Raw genomic sequence first — 24,622 nt, 5'->3', positions numbered from 1 at the left:
TCACCTGTTTTGAAAATAGGTATCACATTTGCCATTTTCCACTTATCTGGCACCATGCCAGTTTGTAGTGATATGTTGAAAAGATTAGCCAAAGGTGTGCTAAGCTCCTCTTTACATTCCTTTAGAACCCTTGCATACAGTTCATCAGGGCCTGGGGATTTGTTAGGTTTTAATTTATCTATTTGCCTAAGGACCATGTCACTTGTGACCCTAATAGTACACAGTTTATTATCGTCCTGTTCTACATAATTTATCATTACTGGAATATCGCTGGTATCCTCCTGTGTAAAAACTGAGAGGAAGTATGTGTTAAAAATTCTACACATTTCCTTATCACTGTCAGTGAGCTGACCCGAGGAACTTTTGAGTGGGCCTATCTTGTCCCTGATCTTACTTCTGTATACCTGAAAGAATCCTTTTGGGTTAGTCTTCGATTCTCTTGCAACTTTAACCTCATAATCTCTTTTTGCTTTTCTAATTCCCTTTTTTATTTCTCTCTTTAACTGAATATATCGATTTCTCAATTGCCCCTCTCCTCTTTTGATTTGCCTATATATGCCTCTCTTTTGACCAATCAGATATTTTAATCTATTGTTCATCCATTTAGGATCATTTTTGTTTGATCTGATTTCCCTATTTGGAACATAATTTGACTGAGCAGCTAGAACTATGCCCTGGAAAGCATCATATCGGCAACCATCACCACCTACCTGACCCTTAGTCAGGTCATTCCAGTTCAGCCCACCTAAGTAATTTTTCAGTCCTATGAAATCAGCCAAGCGAAAGTCAGGGACGGAGACTTGATTGCCATTATTAGGGGAATTCCATGATATATTAAAATTGAGTGATTTGTGATCACTTTCCCCAAGCTCATCATTAACCTCAAGATTATTAATTAGTGTTTCCCTACTGGCAAGAACCAAGTCAAGGAGGTTATTTCCCCTAGTTGGCTCTGTCACAAACTGTTTTAAAAAACAATCCTGGATCGTATCAAGAAAGTCACCTGACTCTAAATTTCCTGTCAAATTGCTCCAGTCAATCTGTCTATAGTTGAAATCTCCCATTAGCACATTTTCGTATGTAGATGCCTTACGAATTTCGTCCCATAGAAGTTTACTGCACTCCCTATCATGATTTGGGGCCCTGTAAATCACACCCAAAATTAGTTTTTCTCGGCCCTCGAGAAGCTGTAACCAAACAGATTCAGTGGCTGACGCTTCTAATTTAATATCTTGTCTAACACAACAATTTAAATTGTCTCTGACATACATCGCTACTCCACCACCTTTCCTGTTGACCCTGTCAGTGTGGAATAATTTATAGCCTTGTATGTGACATTCAGAGGGCATCTCTCTATCTTTCAGATTGAGCCAGGTCTCTGTTATAGCAATAATATCTATGTCTCCTGCACTTGCAATTAATCTTAGCTCATCTATCTTATTTCTTACACTCCTGCTATTAGTATAGTAAACCTTAAGGGAGCTAGTCCCTTGCTGCCCTCTGCTGTCCCCCTTTGTTTGCTGACCTGATCTATTGTCTTTATTTATAACTTCATGCTGAATGCCTTTTATACATTTACTGTTTCCAACCCAAGTGTTGCAACCTGCTTGTTTCCCACACACACCCATACCTCTATCTTCCATCAGTTTAAAATCATAGGCATTTCACCAATGGCCTTCTCAATCGAGTCTGCAAGTGCTACCACCCCAGCCCCAGAGAGATGTACCCCATCCCTTGCATACATATCATGTTTGCCATAAAAGTTGTTCCAGTTGTCAATGAATGGGATTGCAAGTTCCTTGCAGTATCTGTCTAGCCAGCAATTTACACCAATTGCCCTAGACAACCATTCATTTCCTACTCCCCTTCTAGGCAAGATGCTACATATGATTGGGATCCCTCCCTTAGACTTAATGAAATCTATAGCTGACCTGTACTTATCTAGCAGCTCTTCTCTCCTACCCTTCCCAATATCATTTCCACCAGCACTGAGACAGATAATGGGCTTGCTCCCATTACCTGACATGATATTATCCAGCCTGTTGACAATGTCCCCAACACCAGCTCCAGGGAAGCACACTCTATCTCTCATCTTCTTATTCCTATTACAAAAAGCACGGTCAATGTATCTTACCTGAGAGTCACCAACCACAAGAATGCGCTTACCTCCATTAGCAGGGGCAGTAGTACCCTTACCTTCACTGGCCACTGAAGTACATTCATCCTGAAGAACAGAGAAGCGATTTCCTACCTTCAGATCTTCACTCTTAACTTTCCTTACTCTGATGCGCCTTCCATTACTGTGAACTACTCGCCACTTGTAGCAGGTGCTGGGCTGCACCTCACTGCTGGTAGCCGTTGCTGCCTCCTCACAGCGAGAGACAGACTGCACCTCGCTGCTAGAAGCCTCATTCCCCACAACTCCAGCCACCTCACACTCTCTCCCAGACCCATTGAGGTGGACCTTCAGCCTCCTAATCTCCTCCTGGAGAAGCAAGACCTCCTCCTTCAACTCTCCAACCTCAATTTTTAAAACACTGCAGAAACAAGCCATGCTTTGTAACCGTCCACACTAATCCCCAAGGAAGCTCAGGGTCTGTGACCTCACGTGACGACTGACCACAGGCTGTTCTTCAACTCTATATATCTTTGGTTAGGCCTCATTTAGATTATGCTGCACAGTTTTAGTCACAGAATGGATATAAATGCACTGGAAAATGTACAGAGGAGGATGACAAAGTTGATCCCATTTATCAGAAATCTTCCCTATGAGGATTATTACGAACACAGGTAATGAATGGCCTGTGACCTGGTCGTAATGGGGTTTGGAGCAAAACAAACTCAGCAGATAGACTATAATGTATGATTTACCTTCATCCACTGTATACAAATATGTACACTATGTACAGATGGAATGATAAGTGTACACGACGGTGACAGACGGCAAAGCAGAAGCCAGATAGAGTGCACTGTACTCAACCAGCAGGTAGGCAAGTCTGCCAAATACTGACCGCAAGTGAGCCACATTGCCTCAGCTTTGGCGGGATTGCCTGTGATTGGTCAATGAAACAAGGTACTGATTTAACGACGGGTACCCTATTGATCATTAAACTCTTAGCACACGGTTCACTGGTTGGGAGGCAGCCTATATGGGAATGTGACATACGCCGAGTAAATTGTAACATACTCTTTGCATGCTACAAGGATAGACTGAGGGCCCTGAATCTTCACTCTCTAGAAAGGCATAGAATTATGGGGGATATGATTGAGAAATAAATGGAAAACAGGAATAAAGGAGGATGTAAATAGGGTGCTAGAAATATCTAGCCAAGACAGGACTCGCAGCAATCGTTTTAAGTTGGAAAAACTCAGATTCAGGAAGGACATGGGAAAGCACTGGTTTGGTAATAGAGTTGTGGATGAGTGGAACAAACTCCCGAGTACAGTTATAGAAGCTAAAACGTTGTGTAGTTTTAAAAATAAGTTAGATAAATACATGAGTGGGTGTGAGTTGGACCTGACTAGCGTGTGCTATTAGGTCTGATGCCTGCTCTTTCCTTAAGCGGATATGACCTGGACCTGACTAGGTTGGGTCAGTGGCATACTCTGGTAGGCGACTTGGACCTGCCTCGAATGGGCCAGTAGGCTTGCTGCAGTGTTCCTTCTTATGTTCACGACCCGAAAAAAGCATCCCTGTGTTGTTCAACCCCAGCCCCCTGCACTTCAATGCACGTGACTGGAATATTGCAGTGTGGCATTGTATGCAAGGCAGTTTAATAATATTTTTCTCAAAACAGGCCTTCACAAATCATCATACGCCAATATGCAAGCCAAACTTACTAGATACTGTTCTAACCACGGTACGGGTAGAGATCGAAGCCATAGTAGGTTAGTGGTAATGCTCACAGGCCAGTGTGTATGCCACTGTATAAACTTGCATTTGTGGTCACAGTGGTGGCCCATGCTAACCTCCTTATAGTGCCTGGCATCTGGCTGAGTGAGGAAAGTACTGTGTACTTTGATACAGCATGTGCAGGTTCGAATCCTGCTGTGGACTGACAGATATAATGTTTGTTTAAAGTTCGCCTGTTTGCGAATTGTTAAGTATAGTGTGTAATATACCTCGTTGGCTGAGTCTTGCTGTAGCCACCGGGTCCAGTGGTTAACGCGTTGACCTGGAGTTTTACAACTTATTCACCATGGATTTAAACTCCACCCGTTCCCTGGTTTGTTTACAGTCGTGTTATTAGGATTTCGTGAGTCAAGTTAGGTACTGTTCTGGCCCTAAGATGCGTAAGATTAATAAGAATAATAAAAACAGAAAATCAAAAGGCTCTCTCGGACTAGGGAAACGAAATGATGGCAAAGATAGTTGAACAATATATGTATACCTGGAACCACAACCTGCTGCAACCACCAGCTACCACCAACCACCAGTTACCACCAGCTACCACCAACCACCAGCTACCACCAACCACCAGCTACCCCAACCACCAGCTACCCCCAACCACCAGTTACCACCAGCTACCCCCAACCACCAGCTACCACCAACCACCAGTTACCACCAACCACCAGCTACCACCAACCACCAGCTACCATCAACCACCAGCTACCACCATCTACCACCAACTACCACCATCTACCACCAACCACCACCATCTACCACCAACCACCACCATCTACCACCAACCACCACCATCTACCACCAACCACCACCAACCACCATCTACCACCAACTACCACCAACCACCATCTACCACCAACCACCACCAACCACCAGCTACCACCAACCACCAGCTACCACCAACCACCAGCTACCACCAACCACCATCTACCACCAACCACCACCAACCACCATCTACCACCACCAACCACCACCAACCACCATCTACCACCACCAACCACCATCTACCACCAGCTACCACCAACCACCACCAACCACCAGCTACCACCAACCACCACCAACCACCATCTACCACCAACCACCATCTACCACCAACCACCATCTACCACCAACCACCACCAACCACCAACCACCACCAACCACCACCAACCACCAGCTACCACCAACCACCACCAACCACCAGCTACCACCAACCACCACCAACCACCATCTACCACCAACCACCAGCTACCACCAACCACCAGCTACCACCAACCACCAGCTACCACCAACCACCACCAACCACCATCCACCACCAACCACCATCCACCAACAACCACCATCCACCAACAACCACCACCTACATAACTACCATCATAGTAATCCACACTTCCCCCGGTAACCACCATCGTCATTACCAGTCATGAGCACCGCCATCACCACCACCACTAACCACAACTACCAGTCATGAGCACCGCCATCATCACCACCACCACTAACCACAACTACCAGTCATGAGCACCGCCATCATCACCACCACCACTAACCACAACTACCAGTTCAAACACTACATTATCTTGCGCCATATTTCTTTTCCATTATAACCGTCAAATTACCTTTCCAATCTGCTACCCCTTCCCCTCCCCCTCCCATCACTTATACTCCCTTTCCCTCTCTCCCTCCCTCGATTCCAGCGAAAAATATAAATCATTCTCCCTTTCTAATTCCTTTATCTCTCTCTCTCTCTCTCTCTCTCTCTCTCTCTCTCTCTCTCTCTCTCTCTCTCTCTCTCTCTCTCCAGTTTTTCTCTTTTCATTTCTTTGTTCTCTCCTCTTCCTTCTTCCACGTTGCTTCTTACCATCTCTCCTGTCTCCTCTCTCCCCTATCTCTTCACCCTTTCTCTTCCCCCTGTGTTACTTTTCTTTCCTTCTCTCCTCCCTCCTGTTCTCATCCTTGTTCGGTCCTCTCTTCCCTTACCCTCTTTTCTCACCAATTCTCTGCCTTCCACCTCTTTCCTCTCTCCCTCGTCCATTTTGCTTACCCATTCCTCTCTCCCCTTATATATTCTTTTCTTCCTGTCTATCTTCGTCTCCCTATCTATCTTCCTCTATCTATCCTCCTCTTTCTTCACGTATATTGCCATGGCTTCCTTGCTTCAGTCTACCTGTAGTCTACTTGTAACCTACCTGTAGTCTGCTTGTAGTCTATCTGTAGTGTAATTGTAGATTACATGTAGTCTGTAGTGTACCTGTAGTGTGTAGCCTACTGTAATCTATCTGTATTCTCTTCTGGAGAGTCGTGGTCCCCGCAGCCTGGTCTTAGTCCAGGATTCTTGGTTAATAGCTTGATCAGTAAGACTGTTGGTGCTAGAAACAGCATTTCACTCGCAACATGAATTCATGAATTCAACGCGACACCAGCCAGCTGGCAGCTGGTGTCGCCAAGCCACCTTACTCTGAGAAAACTTCCCCTCATTCCTTCTGTTGCTACTCTTGCAACATTGCATAGGTCCTGATGACGCATGGTGACTTGTGAAAGTACTTGAGCTAAAAATTTCCATCCTCTCTCTCTCTCTCTCTCTCTCTATATATATATATATATATATATATATATATATATATATATATATATATATATATATATATATATATATATATATATGTATATATATATATATATTATAATATAGGAAGGTACCACCTCTATAACTGGACTGGGGACCCCTCATCCTCAGAGAAAACAATAAACGTACCTCAGGGAAAACTCAAGGTTCTCCCCGGAGCTGTTTGTGTGTATATATATATATATATATATATATATATATATATATATATATATATATATATATATATATATTAATTGTAACCACGAACGAGTGTATTGGTCAATAACAACACTTCGCTTGCCAAGGATTCGAACCCATGTTGCACTGGCCCACCATTGTGAGCGAGAACCACATGACGCCTTAACCCACAGGACCATCCAGTATATATATATATATATATATATATATATATATATATATATATATATATATATATATATATATATATATATATATATATATATATATATATATAGCCATTATTTAGTCACAGAATTGAGTAAATTGCTTCGTTTAAAACTGTGATTGGTTAATGAGATCCACTCTTCGGTTTTGACTGTCAATGTTGATTGGTTGGTTAATAAAGGGGGCAGGGGAGTTTAAAGCCTATTTACTGCACTAGGGGCATTAAGGCTGCAGGTCGCTTGAACACATCTAGTCAAAAATAATACCTAAAATTTGGATTAATCTCGGTGTATATACATTGAGCGGAACACCTCTCGATGTATATACACTGAGAGAAAGTCACCTCTTGGTAATATATGCAGCGAAATATACACTTCTGGGTGTATATATGGCAGCAGGGAGTAAGTCCTGGTATAGAGGCCAAGGCTGGGAGTGAGGTGCGTATCTTGCACTAACAGCAGGCGCCTCCTCCTCTACCAGTATACATGTGCTACATGTATGTCACCTCAGATAAGAGTATACATGTGCTGTATGTATATCTACTCTTGTTAGGTAAGACACATATGCAACAGTTAGACATCTTTATTCCGAAACGTTTCGCCTACACAGTAGGCTTCTTCAGTCGAATACAGAAAGTAGGCAGGAACAGTAGAGATGTGAAGACGATGTAATCAGTCCATCACCCTTAAAGTCGTAGAATTTGAGGTTGTCAGTCCCTCGGCCTGGAGAAGTTCAGTTCCATAGTCAGGAACTGTGTAGGCGAAACGTTTCGGAATAAAGTTGTCTAACTGTTGCATATGTGTCTTACCTAACAACCTGTCGGTATTGTATACCATTTTGATGTTCATATCTACTCTTGTGCCAGTATACGCAAGTACCCTGGCAAAGCTCTAGACGTGTATTTCAGGTTGCACACACGTTGATTACTTACACACATACACACACACACACACACACACACACACACACACACACACACACACACACACACACACACACACACACACACACACACACACACACACATTAATAACATTTTAACAGGTTACTGTCGGAAGCAAAACTCGGTAAATTTGCGAAGGAAAAGAAGATATCGTTAAATGAAATGTGAGAAAGTGAGTCGCAACAGCCATATGACACTGTTGTAAGATAACACGCTATGTGCCTTGTTGCCCGTGAAGGGCTCTTCATCCGTGGAACTGGAGGTGGGAGAAAGAGAGCGTCCAGCGTACTGTATTGATTTCAGGGTGGCGACCCTCCGCCCGACGCTACTGTGGGCTGGTCAGGGATTTTGTGGGCAGCCTTACGTAACAATGATAGCCAGCCAGCTACACCGCCAGCCAGCCAGCCAGCCAGCCAGCCAGCCAGCCAGCCAGCTACACCGCCAGCCAGCCAGCCAGCCAGCCAGCCAGCTACACCGCCAGCTACACCGCCAGCCAGCCAGCCAGCCAGCCAGCTAGACAGCCAGCCAGCTAGACAGCCAGCCAGCTAGACAGCCAGCCAGCCCCTCACCATCCTAAACACACCATGGACTCTCACTTGACCGTGACCTACAGTGTACACATACGCACACCCTCCCCCCAGCTGCCCGTCTCTCGCACATCCACACGCACATTCCCTCCCCTCCCCCCTCCACACAGAGCCAGGAGCTGTGATTCGACCCCTATAAACACAAAGTAGTGAGTACTTACCGTACGCACAAGGCAGCATGTATAAGGATTGTAAAAATAATCAATGGCACTATAGAGTACGTGGCGCCAGTGTTGAGCCCACACCTGGTCTAGCATGGGAAATACCTTGGACAGGTCTTAGCTAATAAATACTGTCAACCACATCACCACTTAAGGATCGACGACCCAAATGATTTCTTCATGAATGAGCCTCAAAACTCCATAAATGTATGCCAGATTTCCGACATTACCCTAACTCCGATAGATTTCGAAAAAGCCATTGACAACATGCCTATGCACTCAGCCCCGGGCCCAGACTCATGGAACTCTGTTTTCATTAAGAACTGCAAGAAACCCCTCTCGCGTGCCCTAAGTACACTATGGAGGAGGAACTTGGACATGGGTGAAATTCCACAGTCACTTAAAACAACGGATATAGCCCCACTCCATAAAGGTGGCAGCAAAGCATTAGCTGAGAACTATAGACCAATAGCTCTGACGTCCCACATCATAAAAATCTTTGAAAGAGTGCTAAGAAGCAGGATTGCAAATCACCTGGATTCCCAAAATCTGCACAATCCAGGGCAACATGGGTTCAGGGCAGGTCGCTCCTGCCTCTCACAACTACTGGATCACTATGACATGGCCTTGGATGCACTGGAAGAAAATCAGAATGCAGATGTAATATACACAGACTTTGCAAAAGCATTTGACAGATGCGATCATGGCGTAATAGCCCATAAAATACGTGCTAAAGGAATAACTGGGAAAGTGGGGAGATGGATCTTCAACTTCCTAACAAATCGAACACAAAGAGTAGTGGTCAACAGAGTTAAATCGGAGGCTGCCATAGTAAAGAGCTCTGTTCCACAAGGCACAGTACTCGCCCCCATCTTATTCCTTATCCTCACATCAGACATAGACAGAGATATACACCACAGCACCGTATCATCCTTTGCGGATGATACTAGGATCTGCATGAGGCTGTCATCTGCTGAGGACGCGGTTAACCTCCAAGAAGATATAAACAAAGTTTTCCAGTGGGCAACGGTAAACAATATGATGTTCAATGAGGACAAATTCCAACTACTCCGTTATGGAAAACTGGAGGAGATAATAACTAGAACAGAGTATACTACTGACTCCGGCCATACAATAGAGCGGAAAAATAATGTGAGGGACCTGGGAGTAGTAATGTCTGAGGATCTCACTTTCAAGGATCACAACAGTGCCACGATCGCACGTGCAAAGAAAATGATAGGATGGATAATGAGAACTTTCAAAACGAGAGATGCCAAGCTCATGATGATCCTTTTCAAATCACTTGTTCTCTCTAGGCTGGAATACTGCTGTACATTAACATCTCCATACTAAGCAGGTGAAATCGCAGATCTAGAGAGTGTACAGAGATCCTTTACTGCACGTATAAGTTCTGTCAAGCACCTTAACTATTGGGAACGCTTGGAAGCACTTGACTTGTACTCGTTGGAACGCAGGAGGGAGAGATATATCATAATCTACACTTGGAAAATCTTGGAAGGAATGGTCCCAAATCTGCACACAGAAATCACTCCCTACGATAGTAAAAGACTGGGCACTTGACTTGTACTCGTTGGAACGCAGGAGGGAGAGATATATCATAATCTACACTTGGAAAATCTTGGAAGGAATGGTCCCAAATCTGCACACAGAAATCACTCCCTACGAAAGTAAAAGACTGGGCAGGCGATGCAAAATGCCGCCAATAAAAAGTAGGGGCGCCATTGGTACACTAAGAGAAAACACCATAAGTGTCCGGGGCCCAAAACTGTTCAACAGCCTCCCATCAAGCATTAGGGGAATTGCCAATAAACCCCTGGCTGCCTTCAAGAGAGAGCTGGACAGATACCTAAAGTCAGTGCCGGATCAGCCGGGCTGTGGCTCGTACGTTGAACTGCGTGCGGCCAGCAGTAACAGCCTAGTTGATCAGACCCTGATCCATCGGGAGGCCTGGTCATGGACAGGGCCGCGGGGGCGTTGATCCCCGGAATAACCTCCAGGTAATACTAGCGCACTCACCCCACACACTGAGGTCCGTTGTTCGATACCCGGTATGTGTGGAAATATTAGGACGTGTTTCCTTAAGACACCTGCTGACCCTGTTCACCTAGCAGTAAAATAGGTACCTGGGTGTTAGCTGACTAGTGTGGGTTGCATCCTGGGTACAAAATTGACCTAAATTGCCCGAAATGTTCTACATAACCAGGGGCTTCTCTATAGTATGTTATTTATATCAGCCGGGCTGTGGCTCGTACGTCGGACTGCGTGCGGCCAGCAGTAACAGCCTAGTTGATCAGGCCCTGATCCATCGGGAGGCCTTTTCATGGACCGGGCCGCGGGGGCGTTGATCCCCGGAATAACCTCCAAGTATGGTCTGTATAAGTTGTATTATGTATTTGTAGAAATTATTATTATTATTATTATTAGTAGTAGTAGTAGTAGTAGTAGTAGTAGTAGTAGTAGTAGTAGTAGTAGTAGTAGTAGTAGTAGTAGTAGTAGTAGTAGTAGTAGTAGTATAACTTAACAAACTTGTTTAAGTAAATTTAAGTTTTGAGTCAAATTCGGTTTTGCATATATTAATGGCAGATTTTTTTGAATTTCGATTTTTTACGAGTTAAGGACAAATTTTGTAGTTACTGAGTCAAGTTGAGAGATGATTATGAATGTTGTTTTAACTTAGAAGTGGCCCAGGAGCTGCACTCTGTAGCAAGGTGTAGAATTAGGGGGGATATGATTGAGGTGTATAAATGGAGAACGGGAATAAATAAAGGGGATGTAAATATCTAGCCAAGATAGGACTCGCAGCAGTGGTTTTAAGTAAACAAAACATAAAGAAGGAACACTGTAGCAGGCCTACTGGCCCATGCGAGGCAGGTTCAAGTCTCCTACGGGCTTAAGCCAATGCCCCAACCTAGTTAGGTCAGGTTGGAAAAATTCAGATTCAGGAAGGATATAGGAAAGCACTGGTTTGGTAATAGAGTTGTGGATGAGTGGAACAAACTCCCGAGTACACTCATAGAGGCCAGAACGTTGTGTAGCTTTAAAAATAGGTTGGATAAATACATGAGTGGGTGTGGGTGGGTGTGAGTTGGACCTGGCTAGCTTGTGCTACTAGGTCAGATGCCCTGCTCCTTCCTTAAGTGGATGTGACCTGACCTGACTAGGTTAGGGCACTGGCTTAAACCGGTGGGAGACTTGGACCTGCCTCGCATGGGCCAGTAGGCCTGCTGCAGTGTTCCTACTTATGTAAGTAAAGCTTCCTTTAAATTCTCTTTCTCTTTCTCTCTCTCTCTCTCTCTCTCTCTCTCTCTCTCTCTCTCTCTCTCTCTCTCTCTCTGTTTCTCTCTCTCTCTTTCTCTCTCTCTCTTTCTCTCTCTCTCTCTCTCTCTTTTAAACAGGGTTTGACAAGGTTAAGGATCCCTAGCTTTATTGACAAGCTATTTACAGGTTAAGGATTCCTAACTTTATTGGCAAGCTAAGAGCTGTTACCTACATCAGCTCATTTGAAAGCATTTTTATTGTTATGAGACATACAAGTAGGGAACAGGATGAAGTTGGAGCCATCTGTGGGCCAGCATTTTCATTTGATCAACTGACTTTATCTCGTTGACATCATTATGCTGTACGAATGTGTTCCATACTCGAGTCATCCTGGGTATGTATGATCTCAGATGGAGTGATGTTCTGGAGAAGGGTACAGCCAGAGTGAAGTTGCTGCTTTCTGCCCGTCTTGTGGTATAAAAGCTTGTTTCTCGCTGTCCTCGAAGTGGATCCAAGTGTGGGACTTTGATCCCCTCCCTCTCTCTCTCTCTCTCTCTCTCTCTCTCTCTCTCTCTCTCTCTCTCTCTCTCTCTCTCTCTCTCTCTCTCTCTCTCTCTCTCTCTCTCTCTCTCTCTCTCTCTCTCTCTCTCTGTCTCATGTTTCCTTTTTTTTCACTCTCTTCTTAGTTTCCCTGTTTTCCTTCTCATATTTTCCTCTGTTTTCTTTGTTTTCCGTTTTCTCAGTTTTTCTCTTTTCTTTGTCGTCTTTGCTTTCTGTTTTATCTTTTATCTTTTTTTTTCTCATTTCTCTTTTTTATTTTCTCTTCTTTTTCTCTCTTCTGTCTTCTTTGTTCTCTATTTTCTGTCTTCGCTGTTTTCTCTTTTTCTCTGTTTTCTGTTTTCTCTCTCTTCTTTCTTTTCCTCCTACTCAGTTTATTTTCACACCATTCCTTTGTGTTGCGTCCCTTTTCCTCTTCGATTCCCACTCACTTGCATGTTTCTCTCTCTCTCTCTCTCTCCTTTGTTATTTCCTCTCGCTTGCTTTTTCTTCCTCGTTCTTTTTCCTTCCCCTTCTTCCCTTTTCACTTAGGGGGGAGAGTGAATATTGTCCCCCTTTAAATACTTTCTTCCTGCCACTCCCTTCCCCTCTCTACCTCTTTCCCTTCTTTCCTCTTTCTCTCCTTCCCACTTTCTCTTCGCTCTTTCTCTTCTTCCCTCTTTCTCTTCTTCCCTCCCTCCTCTCCCTTTGAACTTATAGATGGGAGGGAGGGTGAGAGAAGGTTGTGACTGCGGCTCTTGACGGTCTTAAGTGATTCCTGTTTGTAGGAGGGAAGAAGGAAGGGAGCGAGAGAAGGAGGGAGTGAGGGAGCGAGGGAAGGAGGGAGGGAAGGAGTGAGCGAGGGTGATAGATGAAGAGAGGGAGAGATGAAAGGCCAGAGGAGGCTGAGGAAAAGGAGGGAGGGAGGAAATAGGGAGAAGGGGGAGGGGGTTAGTATTGAGATGAAGAGTAGAAGGCAACTAGAAGAGAGGTTGTGGGGCGAGTGTAGGGGAGTTGGTGGGGGTGAGGCACGAGACAAGCTTTGAGTAGGCAAGTTAGGGAGAGGGGGAGGGGAGGGGAGGAAGATGGGGGTGAACGTGAACACAAAGGCCTAGTGGAAGGGTAGGGGAATGGGTGGGATAGTTTTGTGTGAGTAGTGGGGGAGTGTAGGGGTGATTATCGACCAGCACGAGTGTAGGGAGGGGGGAGGGGTGATTAAGGGGGGGTTGCTTAGAGACCGTAGGGTAGGGGGATAAAGGGGAGAGGCAACACAAACACGATGTACCGATAGGCCTACCTGTAAGAGGGGAATGGGAGGCATGGTTAGGGGTGATGGGGAGGAGGAGGAGAGAAAGGGGGGAGGGGGATTAATGTTTTATTGACTGATGGAGGATGAAAGATGGAGTATGGGTTCATGGAGGATGGGTACATTACCTGGAGTTTACCTGGAGCCCCTTCTGGAGGTCAGGGCCACCGCGGCCCGGTCCCACACCAGGCCTCCTGGTTGCTGGTTTGATCCATCAGACTGTTAGTGCCCCTCTACCACAGTCCAAGATATGCACCTCAACCCGGCTAATCAGGAACCGTGTTGAGGAATTTGTAATTCCCTCTTGAAGACAGCTGTTCGTAATCCCCCTTATGCATGAAGGTAGGGTGTTGAAGAGTCGTGGTCCCTTGACATTTTAGTTCTCTCTCATCTTTCTCAGTGCACTCATCACTTCCCTGGTTGTCTACCAAGCCTCTTGTGTTTATGAGTACCGATTTCAGTGTGAAGGTCTGGTACCAACCCCTCCAGTGTCTTCCACGTGTAGATTATGGATCTCCCGTAGCTCGATCGCTACCGCACTCCGCTCACACACTGAGGTCCAGAGTTCGAATCTCCTCCGGTACGGCTGGAAAACATTAGGGACCTGTTTCCATAAGACACCTGCCGTCCATGTTCACCCATCAGTATAAAATGAGTACCTGGGTGTTAGTCGACTGGTGTGGGTCGCATCCTGGGACAAAACTGACCTAATTTGCCCGAAATGCTTAGCATAACAAGGGGCTTTCTATATAGTAGTATGTCATTGATGTCAGCTAGGCCTGAACACCTTGTACATGTACTTGTAGTAAATAAAGATATTATTATTATCTTTCTCGCCTACGTTTTAAGGAGTACAGTTCTAGGGACTTCAAGCACTCCCAGTAATATAGGTGTTTTAATTCAAACTGTGAACGTTCTCTGATTTTCCAGCTCAACAATTTCTCCTGCCTTGAAGATAGCTGTTTATACACAACAATATTCCAGCCTAGAGAGAACCAGTGACCTGAAGAGCATCACTGGCTTAGCATCTCTTGTTTTGAAGGTTCTAGTTGTCCAACCTATCATTTTTTTCACACAGTTGTGATAACATTGTTGTGCTCCTTGAACGTGAGATCTTATGACATGATTACTCCCAGGTCTCTCACATTTGACTTAAGGTCTATTTAGTGATTTGACTTTGTCTTATATTCTGATCTTGTTTTTATTTCCACATTTTTTTCATAACTGAATTTTGTCTTCATTGAGCATGATGATGATGTCATTGGTCCACTGGAAGACTTGGTTTATATCAGCCGGAAGACTCACTGTGCCTTCTGTGGTTGCCACATTCGTACAGATTCCAGTATCGTCTGCAAAGATTAATACAGTGTTATGGTTTGCATCCCTCTCTATGTCACATATGAGAATAAGACGTGGGGTGAGTACTGTGTATTGGGGGGGGGACAGTTCTTCACTGTAACAGCCTCTGATTTCACTGTTTTCTATCACTCTTGGGATTCTATGTTAGGGAGTTAAAAATCCATCTGCTCACCTTACCGGTTATTGCCTTAACACGCTTATTGTGACCAGTTACACCATGGTCACACTTGTCGAAGACTTTAACATATTTGGTGTAAACTACATCTGCATTGTGCTCGTCTTCCAGTGTATCCAGTGACATAATGGTCGAGCAGTTCCGAGACAGAAGTGACGTGTTCTGGACCCGTGTTGACCTGGGTTATGCAACTGCTGTGATTCCATGTGACTGGTAACTTTTCCTTCATAAAACCCTTCCAAAAATCTTGATAATATGAGATGTTAGTGTTATTGGTCTATAGGAGGATGGAATATAGGCTCTGTGGGGGATGATGGAGTATAGGCTCTGTGGGGGATGATGGAGTATAGGCTCTGTGGGGGAGGATGGAATATAGGCTCTGTGGGGGATGATGGAATATAGGCTCTGTGGGGGAGGATGGAATATAGGCTCTGTGGGGGATGATGGAATATAGGCTCTGTGGGGGATGATGGAATATAGGCTCTGTGGGGGATGATGGAATATAGGCTCTGTGGGGGATGATGGATTATAGGCTCTGTGGGGGAGGATGGAATATAGGCTCTGTGGGGGATGATGGAATATAGGCTCTGTGGGGGATGATGGAATATAGGCTCTGTGGGGGATGATGGAGTGTAGGCTCTGTGGGGGATGATGGAGTATAGGCTCTGTGGGGGATGATGGAATATAGGCTCTGTGGGGGATGATGGAGTATAGGCTCTGTGGGGGAGGATGGAGTATAGGCTCTGTGGGGGATGATGGAATATAGGCTCTGTGGGGGATGATGGAGTATAGGCTCTGTGGGGGATGATGGAATATAGGCTCTGTGGGGGATGATGGAATATAGGCTCTGTGGGGGATGATGGAATATAGGCTCTGTGGGGGATGATGGAATATAGGCTCTGTGGGGGAGGATGGAATATAGGCTCTGTGGGGGATGATGGAATATAGGCTCTGTGGGGGATGATGGAATATAGGCTCTGTGGGGGATGATGGAATATAGGCTCTGTGGGGGATGATGGAATATAGGCTCTGTGGGGGAGGATGGAATATAGGCTCTGTGGGGGAGGATGGAATATAGGCTCTGTGGGGGAGGATGGAGTATAGGCTCTGTGGGGGATGATGGAATGTAGGCTCTGTGGGGGATGGAGTGTAGGCTCTGTGGGGGATGATGGAATATAGGCTCTGTGGGGGATGATGGAATATAGGCTCTGTGGGGGATGATGGAATATAGGCTCTGTGGGGGATGATGGAATATAGTCTCTGTGGGGGAGGATGGAATATAGGCTCTGTGGGGGATGATGGAATATAGGCTCTGTGGGGGAGGATGGAATATAGGCTCTGTGGGGGATGATGGAATATAGGCTCTGTGGGGGATGATGGAATATAGGCTCTGTGGGGGATGATGGAATATAGGCTCTGTGGGGGATGATGGAATATAGGCTCTGTGGGGGAGGATGGAATATAGGCTCTGTGGGGGATGATGGAATATAGGCTCTGTGGGGGATGATGGAATATAGGCTCTGTGGGGGAGGATGGAGTATAGGCTCTGTGGGGGATGATGGAATATAGGCTCTGTGGGGGAGGATGGAATATAGGCTCTGTGGGGGATGATGGAATATAGGCTCTGTGGGGGATGATGGAATATAGGCTCTGTGGGGGAGGATGGAATATAGGCTCTGTGGGGGATGATGGAATATAGGCTCTGTGGGGGAGGATGGAATATAGGCTCTGTGGGGGATGATGGAATATAGGCTCTGTGGGGGATGATGGAATATAGGCTCTGTGGGGGAGGATGGAGTATAGGCTCTGTGGGGGAGGATGGAGTATAGGCTCTGTGGGGGAGGATGGAGTATAGGCTCTGTGGGGGAGGATGGAGTATAGGCTCTGTGGGGGAGGATGGAGTATAGGCTCTGTGGGGGATGATGGAGTATAGGCTCTGTGGGGGAGGATGGAGTATAGGCTCTGTGGGGGAGGATGGAGTATAGGCTCTGTGGGGGATGATGGAGTATAGGCTCTGTGGGGGAGGATGGAGTATAGGCTCTGTGGGGGAGGATGGAGTATAGGCTCTGTGGGGGATGATGGAGTATAGGCTCTGTGGGGGAGGATGGAGTATAGGCTCTGTGGGGGAGGATGGAGTATAGGCTCTGTGGGGGAGGATGGAGTATAGGCTCTGTGGGGGATGATGGAGTGTAGGCTCTGTGGGGGATGATGGAGTGTAGGCTCTGTGGGGGATGATGGAGTGTAGGCTCTGTGGGGATGATGGAGTATAGGCTCTGTGGGGGAGGATGGAGTATAGGCTCTGTGGGGGAGGATGGAGTATAGGCTCTGTGGGGGAGGATGGAGTATAGGCTCTGTGGGGGAGGATGGAGTATAGGCTCTGTGGGGGAGGATGGAGTATAGGCTCTGTGGGGGAGGATGGAGTATAGGCTCTGTGGGGAAGGATGGAGTATAGGCTCTGTGGGGGAGGATGGAGTATAGGCTCTGTGGGGATGATGGAGTATAGGCTCTGTGGGGGAGGATGGAGTATAGGCTCTGTGGGGGAGGATGGAGTATAGGCTCTGTGGGGGAGGATGGAGTATAGGCTCTGTGGGGGAGGATGGAGTATAGGCTCTGTGGGGGAGGATGGAGTATAGGCTCTGTGGGGAAGGATGGAGTATAGGCTCTGTGGGGGAGGATGGAGTATAGGCTCTGTGGGGATGATGGAGTATAGGCTCTGTGGGGGAGGATGGAGTATAGGCTCTGTGGGGGAGGATGGAGTATAGGCTCTGTGGGGGAGGATGGAGTATAGGCTCTGTGGGGAAGGATGGAGTATAGGCTCTGTGGGGGAGGATGGAGTATAGGCTCTGTGGGGGAGGATGGAGTATAGGCTCTGTGGGGGAGGATGGAGTATAGGCTCTGTGGGGGAGGATGGAGTATAGGCTCTGTGGGGGAGGATGGAGTATAGGCTCTGTGGGGGATGATGGAATATAGGCTCTGGGGGATGATGGAATATAGGCTCTGTGGGGGAGGATGGAGTATAGGCTCTGTGGGGGAGGATGGAGTATAGGCTCTGTGGGGGAGGATGGAATATAGGCTCTGTGGGGGAGGATGGAGTATAGGCTCTGTGGGGGATGATGGAATATAGGCTCTGTGGGGGATGATGGAATATAGGCTCTGTGGGGGATGATGGAGTATAGGCTCTGTGGGGGATGATGGACTATAGGCTCTGTGGGGGATGATGGAGTATAGGCTCTGTGGGGGATGATGGAATATAGGCTCTGTGGGGGATGATGGAATATAGGCTCTGTGGGGGAGGATGGAGTATAGGCTCTGTGGGGGATGATGGAGTATAGGCTCTGTGGGGGATGATGGAATATAGGCTCTGTGGGGGAGGATGGAATATAGGCTCTGTGGGGGAGGATGGAATATAGGCTCTGTGGGGGAGGATGGAATATAGGCTCTGTGGGGGATGATGGAATATAGGCTCTGTGGGGGATGATGGAATATAGGCTCTGTGGGGGATGATGGAGTATAGGCTCTGTGGGGGATGATGGAATATAGGCTCTGTGGGGGAGGATGGAATATAGGCTCTGTGGGGGATGATGGAGTATAGGCTCTGTGGGGGATGATGGAATATAGGCTCTGTGGGGGATGATGGAATATAGGCTCTGTGGGGGATGATGGAGTATAGGCTCTGTGGGGGAGGATGGAATATAGGCTCTGTGGGGGATGATGGAATATAGGCTCTGTGGGGGATGATGGAATATAGGCTCTGTGGGGGAGGATGGAGTATAGGCTCTGTGGGGGAGGATGGAGTATAGGCTCTGTGGGGAAGGATGGAGTATAGGCTCTGTGGGGGAGGATGGAGTATAGGCTCTGTGGGGATGATGGAGTATAGGCTCTGTGGGGGAGGATGGAGTATAGGCTCTGTGGGGGAGGATGGAGTATAGGCTCTGTGGGGGAGGATGGAGTATAGGCTCTGTGGGGAAGGATGGAGTATAGGCTCTGTGGGGGAGGATGGAGTATAGGCTCTGTGGGGGAGGATGGAGTATAGGCTCTGTGGGGGAGGATGGAGTATAGGCTCTGTTGGGGATGATGGAATATAGGCTCTGTGGGGGAGGATGGAGTATAGGCTCTGTGGGGATGATGGAGTATAGGCTCTGTGGGGGAGGATGGAGTATAGGCTCTGTGGGGAAGGATGGAGTATAGGCTCTGTGGGGAAGGATGGAGTATAGGCTCTGTGGGGATGATGGAGTATAGGCTCTGTGGGGGAGGATGGAGTATAGGCTCTGTGGGGGAGGATGGAGTATAGGCTCTGTGGGGGAGGATGGAGTATAGGCTCTGTGGGGAAGGATGGAGTATAGGCTCTGTGGGGGAGGATGGAGTATAGGCTCTGTGGGGAAGGATGGAGTATAGGCTCTGTGGGGGAGGATGGAGTATAGGCTCTGTGGGGAAGGATGGAGTATAGGCTCTGTGGGGGAGGATGGAGTATAGGCTCTGTGGGGAAGGATGGAGTATAGGCTCTGTGGGGGAGGATGGAGTATAGGCTCTGTGGGGGAGGATGGAGTATAGGCTCTGTGGGGGAGGATGGAGTATAGGCTCTGTGGGGGAGGATGGAGTATAGGCTCTGTGGGGGAGGATGGAGTATAGGCTCTGTGGGGGAGGATGGAGTATAGGCTCTGTGGGGGAGGATGGAGTATAGGCTCTGTGGGGGATGATGGAGTATAGGCTCTGTGGGGGAGGATGGAGTATAGGCTCTGTGGGGGAGGATGGAGTATAGGCTCTGTGGGGAAGGATGGAGTATAGGCTCTGTGGCGGAGGATGGAGTATAGGCTCTGTGGAGAGGGTCAGTGAGAGTTTTCTTCTAGAAAGTTCATAAGTAGGGAATGGAGATTTGGCTGGATCGATGGAAAGGGAGGGAGAGAGAGAAAGAAGGGGAAAATGAGGGATGGGAGGTAGGGAAAGAGGGAGGAGGAGGAGGGACGGAGGGCCTGGTGGGGCTGATGGGTGCTGATGGGGCAGGAGAGGAATAAAGAGGGTAGAAGGCATTCGTGGGAGTAAATGGGAAAGACAGATAGCAGAGGACTCTTTGATCTACTTTGAGGCTTAGTAGTAGTAGTAGTAGTGTTGTGGTAGTAACAGTGTAGTGGTAGCAGCAGCAGTGTTATAATAGTGGTGGTGGTGGTAGGAGCAGCAGCAGTGTATCAGTAGCAGGATCAGTGTAGTAGTGGTAATAGCAGTGTGGTAGTGGTAGCAGCAGCAGTGTAGTAGTAATAGCAGCGTATTAGTAATAGTGTGGTAGTAGTAGTAGTGGTAGTGATTCACATACTACCACCAAATATTAGCCATGAATACGTGGACAACGAATCAGTGGTTGCCACAATACCATCAACAGTCAGAAGAACCCTGGAGGCCACAGCAGAGCTGCTAGTCACGGGAGATTTCAGCTACAAAGAAACAGACTGGGAGAGCTGGGGGCCCACAGAGGGAACCAAATGAACTAAGATGATGGAGGTGCTGATGGAAAACTGCGTATCAACATGTCAAGGATACAACAAGAGAGAGAGAGAAAGGGATCAACCAGCTAGACTGGTTTTTTTTCTGCTATTTTTAAGGAATAAGATTGATACCAAGAATGGGGAGAAGGATTGGGATAGGACAGAGCAGTAAAAATAGGTTGTGGTTAGAGAGGTAAGGAAGGTCAAGTGGCTTGACCACTTTGTGGAGGGTTTAAAAGAGTTTTTTTTTTTTGTCATGTAGTGACGAGCGTATATACTGATCAGTGGCTTTAAATATTTCCCATAAGCGCATCTGATGAGGGTGAAATAATTCACGAAATCGTAATACCACGGAACGAATGGAGTTTTAGAACTCACTCGCCGTGGTTTCCAACCCCACCCGTTCCGTGGTTTAGATAAAATGGAATATGAACGACCTCTAACTTCCAGTAACCATTGTACTGAATTGTGACTTGTGGAGGTAAATGTTGAGGGAAGAACTGGAAGTGGGGGGAGGAAGGGGCTGGAGAAACTCAGTTTCAAGAGTGGAAACCTTGAAGGGACGAGAGAGTTCCTGGATGTAGTGCAGCGGGAAAGATAAATAGAAGGAAAGATTGTTAATGAGATGGAGCACCTGGATGGAAAGTTCTGAGAGGTGGACGAGAACTTTATGCTCAGAAGAGGAGTAGAAAAGTGTTGAAACAAAATGCTCATGACTCGACCAAGGATGTAGTGGAAAGAAATGACCCGTAAATAGGAGAGAGAGGAGCTTATGATGACGTTTTGGTCTGACTTGGATCATTTACAAAGTCACACTTTGTAAATGAGGTACGAGAGGCTAAAGGACCTGATGACATTAGATACGCCATACATAATTATAAGAATACGTATGACGGCTCACGAGCGTACGAGGTAGTGAACCTTGCAGGAGGCAAATTATAGGTAGGCCCGAAGCAGAGACTCAATCCCTGCAAGCAAAAAAAGGTAAGCACAAAAAACAGAGTACTCGTGCTCACTCACTCTCTTTAACACACACACACACACACACACACACACACACACACACACCGTACATACATACATATCACCTTGGACGCTAGCTACAGTTGTCTGTATTTTCCTACACCTGAGGTTTGAGTGTCAGCAGAGTGGTGAGAGAAAGCTAGCCTCTGCCTTGGTGCCCTGCAAACCCGTATAACACAGCAAGCCACGGACCCCAGCCAAGCCACTGACTCCAGCCAAGCCACTGACTCCAGCCAAGCCACTGACTCCAGCCAAGCCACTGATATCCACTCAACCCCCATATTGCCTTTACTCATGTCCTCGTGTGTACACTCGTGCGGGGAGAAAGCCTTCAGGACGCCTCAACACTCCTTTGTCGTAGGAGCCAGACTGCAATATAATATTGACCACCAGCCAGCAGGCTAACTTGAGCTATGAAGACCACACTACACAATGGACCCCTAGTGGGGACCATGGCACCAGCAGTACTTGAAAGTGATTCCAGGAAGGCCATAGCTTGGAAGCGGTAGCGAGAGCTCCTTATGCCAAGGATTGCCTATTGATACTTCCTGATGCCTCTTTGGGTACTGACTCAACTCTCAGACCACAGACAAATTTTTCCTAAAATTTGTTCTATATTTTTTTTTGCCACTTCGTAGAATCTCGTCATTCTTTCCGTACTCGTTACTCCGTCTATGCTTGGTATTCCCTCCATCTCGTTACCCCTTGTCTTCACCCCCTCACACAGTATTGGGTGAGGTAGTCTTACCTGGAGGGAGTTTCGGGGGTCAACGCCCCCGCGGCCCGGTCGACGACCAGGCCTCCAGGTGGATCAGGGCCTGATCAACGAGGCTGTTACTGCTGGCCGCACGCAATCCAACGTACGAACCACAGCCCGGTTGATCCGGTACCGTCTTTAGGTATCTGTCCAGCTCCCTCTTGAAGACAACCAGGGGTCTACCGGTAATGCCCCTTATTGCTGGTGGGAGGCTGTTGAACAGTCTTGGGCCCCGGACACTTATTGTGTTTTCTCTTAGTGTACCAGTGACGCCCCTACTTTTCACTGGGGGTATGTTGCATCGCCTGCCAAGTCTCTTGCTTTCGTATGGAGTGATTGATGTGTGCATATTAGGGATCAGTCCCTCCAGAATCTTCCAGGTGTAGATTATGATATATCTCTCTCGCCTGCGCTTTAGTGAGTACAAGTCAAGTGCTTCCAGGCGCTCCCAGTAGTTAAGGTGTTTGATGGAACTTATACGTGCAGTAAAGGTTCTCTGTACATTCTCTAGCTCTGCAATTTCACCTGCTTTGAATGGGGATGTTAATGTACAGCAGTATTCCAGCCTAGAGAGAATAAGTGATTTAAAAAGGATCATCATTGGCTTAGCATCTCTTGTCTTGAATGTTCTCATTATCCATCCTGTTACTGTTGGCCACACACAAACCAACATACGAACCACAGCACGACTGGTCAGGTACTGACTTCAGGTGCCTGTCCTACTCCCTCTTAAAGACAGCCAGGGATCTATTGGTAATCCCTCTTTTGTGTGCTGAAAGGCAGTTGAACAGTCTTGGGCTCCTGACATTTATCGTGTTGTCTCTCAGCGTGCTCAGGGCGCGCCTGCCGAGTCTTTTCCGAGTGATTACCGTCTCTCACAGCAACTCATTACCACACCACGAGTTATAAACATCCAGATTTCAACATTTTCTTCCTCAACATTCGAAAGCCGAGTACTTAATCTTGTGCCTGGTATTAAAATATTTGAGAAATGAACCAGGCAGATGAATCCTGCCAAATATCTTCAAGTATATTAAACACAAATCCAGGTGGGTCGTAAACCATGTAGGTACGTGTGTTCGATCCCATAACCTGTGTCAGGTCTCTCTTTCTCTCTCTCTCTCTGACACATTATATATATTATAATTTATTATCATTATATTTTGTTATTTTTTATTAGTGAAAGTATAATGTGTGTTCACAGTTCAACAGTTATGAACAGTTTACCTAACTTTACCTGTGAGACCCCCAACGGGTTTAACGCTTCCCTTTTAATAATAATAATAATAATAATAATAATAATAATAATAAGTATACAAGATATGATGTAGGGAGAAATGACAGTAGTTTGTTGGATTATGTATTGGTAGATAAAAGACTGTTGAGTAGACTTCAGGATGTACATGTTTGTAGAGGGGCCACAGATATATCAGATCACTTTCTAGTTGTAGCTACACTGAGAGTAAAAGGTAGATGGGATACAAGGAGAATAGAAGCATCAGGGAAGAGAGAGGTGAAGGTTTATAAACTAAAAGAGGAGGCAGTTAGGGTAAGATAAAAACAGCTATTGGAGGATAGATGGGCTAATGAGAGCATAGGCAATGGGGTCGAAGAGGTATGGGGTAGGTTTAAAAATGTAGTGTTAGAGTGTTCAGCAGAAGTTTGTGGTTACAGGAAAGTGGGTGCAGGAGGGAAGAGGAGCGATTGGTGGAATGATGATGTAAAGAGAGTAGTAAGGGAGAAAAAGTTAGCATATGAGAAGTTTTTACAAAGTAGAAGTGATGCAAGGAGGGAAGAGTATATGGAGAAAAAGAGAGAGGTTAAGAGAGTGGTGAAGCAATGTAAAAAGAAAGCAAATGAGAGAGTGGGTGAGATGTTATCAACAAATTTTGTTGAAAATAAGAAAAGTTTTGGAGTGAGATAAACAAATTAAGAAAGCCTAGAGAACAAATGGATTTGTCAGTTAAAAATAGGAGAGGAGAGTTATTAAATGGAGAGTTAGAGGTATTGGGAAGATGGAGGGAATATTTTGAGGAATTGTTAAATGTTGATGAAGATAGAGAAGCTGTGATTTCGTGTATAGGGCAAGGAGGAATAACATCTTGTAGGAGTGAGGAAGAGCCAG

This window comes from Cherax quadricarinatus, chromosome 73, assembly GCF_038502225.1.
Source record: "Cherax quadricarinatus isolate ZL_2023a chromosome 73, ASM3850222v1, whole genome shotgun sequence".
Taxonomy (NCBI): Eukaryota; Metazoa; Arthropoda; class Malacostraca; order Decapoda; family Parastacidae; genus Cherax; species Cherax quadricarinatus.
This window is presented reverse-complemented; position numbering follows the sequence as displayed.